The sequence below is a fragment of the Pteropus vampyrus genome, unplaced genomic scaffold, assembly GCF_000151845.1.
Source record: "Pteropus vampyrus isolate Shadow unplaced genomic scaffold, Pvam_2.0 Scaffold159, whole genome shotgun sequence".
NCBI classification, from domain to species: Eukaryota; Metazoa; Chordata; class Mammalia; order Chiroptera; family Pteropodidae; genus Pteropus; species Pteropus vampyrus.
In genome coordinates this window covers 1,412,772-1,415,075 of record NW_011888940.1, presented here as the reverse complement: position 1 = coordinate 1,415,075, position 2,304 = coordinate 1,412,772, and the positions used below count along the sequence as shown (strand labels likewise).

The 2,304-nt window shown below is 45.4% G+C and overlaps 1 protein-coding gene across 3 annotated transcripts in view; it reads left to right on the top strand.

Annotated features, from left to right (window-relative positions):
* The first annotated feature begins 105 nt into the window (after positions 1-105).
* ZBTB18 (zinc finger and BTB domain containing 18) overlaps positions 106-2,304 on the top strand; it is a 28,662-nt gene continuing 26,463 nt past the window's right edge. Inside the window, exon 1 of one of the 3 annotated variants that reach the window (XM_023536580.1) lies at positions 106-421. The gene's annotated coding sequence lies outside the window, so the exon portion shown is untranslated. The other 2 variants (XM_011370072.2, XM_011370069.2) reach the window with 2 other exon arrangements.

Below are 2,304 nucleotides of genomic sequence, written 5' to 3'. Positions count from 1 at the left end.
AGGCCCCGGGGGCTCGCGCGCGGGGCGGTGGGGAAGCGGTCGCAGCCCCCCGCCTCCCCCGGCGGCTTCTTACGACTTTTCTTTTGTTGTTGCCATGACCCGGCTCTGTTTTCTCGTCTGTTGTTTAAGGTGTTTTCCTGCCGCACCGGCTCTACGCCCTCCACCTCCTTCCCTGTGGTTTACCCTTCCTCTTTCCCCGAGTGTTTTATGCACAGCCAAGTACGGAAAGATTTGCATTTCTTCTCTCCTCCCCACGGTGCCCCTCCTGCCCCCACCTCTTTGAAAAACAAAACCCGACCTCACCAACCTCTCTGGACCCGCGGTAGCAGGACGTGAAGGGCTTGATTTGTGGAGTGGGAGCCGCTGGCCCATTGCGGTGCTTGGGACTCATTAAACTGTCACTCACCCCCCACCCCACTGGGTAAATGGGGTGATTAATGTCTGATATGTTGGAATGGGGCTTGGGCGTTTGGAGAGAATAGGTTGTGTGGCCGGCGGAGAAGGAATTTATCTCCGAAGACTGCTTCCTGAAATAGGCATTCGTAATTATGTCATTCATCGCGAAGTTAGAGAAAGTTCGGTTTGTGACTTTGGGAAAGCGAGAAGGACATGACAGAGACGTTGGTTTTTGTTACTCTTTAACTCTTTGCCATGGTTTTCTAACGAGAACGGAATGGTTATCACCCGGGCTGCGACACTTGGGCCTGAGGCCCAGTTCCTTTTCTCCTCCTCACCCTCCCAGGAGTCTGTGGAGATGTATTTGACATTCACAGATGTCGCTGCACCTTGCAGGGCACCGGTCAGCCTAGCCCCGATTAGGTTCCGATTTCATCAGCCATTAGAAAAGACCCACAAAGTCTAGCCAAAAAGTTCCCAGACTTACTAGACCCGGCACCCCCCTTTCTCCCTGAAAGGTTTGGTTGTGATCATGCCCATTCCAGAGTGACCCCCGCCCCCCAAATAAAGATTGTTATGGGACACAGATCAAGGGGAAGGCGAAGTTCTGCTTTTTCTGAGCCGAAAGTCAGATCAGGTCCGCAGGTGGGCATTCGTTTTAGGTAAGTGGCTGTAGCAGGTTGTATGGCTTTACTAATTTGTCTTGTTGAACCGAAGTACTTTCCAGGATTTCAGAAAGTGCACTTTCAGGTTGTTGATACTGAGAATTGAAATTTGCATTAACTGGCAGTGTGAGAAATTTTCCTGAGAAGGTAGTTGTAGATAAGTAGTTAAGTAAGAGTGAAATAATGTGAACCAGGCTGAATAGTTCTGAATAGTCGTCCAACATCCTAAGACATGTGTACCATTATCTCAGCGGGGGGAGAAAAAAAAAATGGAAGTGCCGTAATAATGTTGAAATGGGACTGGAGATGTCAAATGGGTTGGTTTAAAAATATCCCTAAACTGCCTTTGAAACCAAACGTTGGAGTTGAATAAAAGTGAGTCTGGATTTCCTGAACAGCACCGTGGCTTGAGTGTGCTGTCAGTATGGAAGCCAGTCCACCAACTTAAGACAGAAGTGTTGCTATTCCATAAATACAGTAGAACTCCATATGCTGAGTTTTTCAATTTCTTCTGTTAGAAAGTTTGGGAAAAAAGGGAGATTTTGAAGTATTTTGTTTATACTAACAGAAGAGAAAAGTTCTCCTAAGAAAAAGCTGGTGGCAGGAGTGTAGAGGAGTAGCATATGGCATTAAAAGGAGCACAGCTGGAGGTAGCATTTCCATCTGAACATGATGTCAGAGCAGCTGACAGCCTGCCATCCCTCAGCCTTTTATTCTAACACACAGACAGGGAGTTAGTGTGTGCGGATCTGTGGTGGAGAAGGTATCTCGTTCCTCTCTAACATCATCTCCACTTTGCATCTGTCTCTCTTAGTCTGCTTTTTTTCCACCGATGTAACAGACCTGGAGCCAGCAAGACTCAGAGGAAAAGACTTAATCAGGTTTATGTGTCCTAAAGGTAGGCGTAGCAAGACATTAGATGGAGCATATTTGTGTTTGGGTGTTTTGTTTATTTAATTAAAAAAAAATCATATTACTTTTCTAACCTAGTTTAGGAATAACTTATGAAATTGAGTATTAAATGAACATCTGATTGGAGTTGAAAGTCTTGGGCTTGTCTAGTTTTAATTTTTTTTATCCCTTTTGCTTGAGCAAATAAGTAACTTGAATACACAGAAATATTTCAAGTTTTGAAATGGTAAAGAAAGCTTTGAAATTCTGCTTTTCGAGAGATCACTGGATTAAAATGCTTCCTGTTGTTTTTCACTGCTGCTTGGATTCCTTTTGCTTTGGGGGTCGGGGT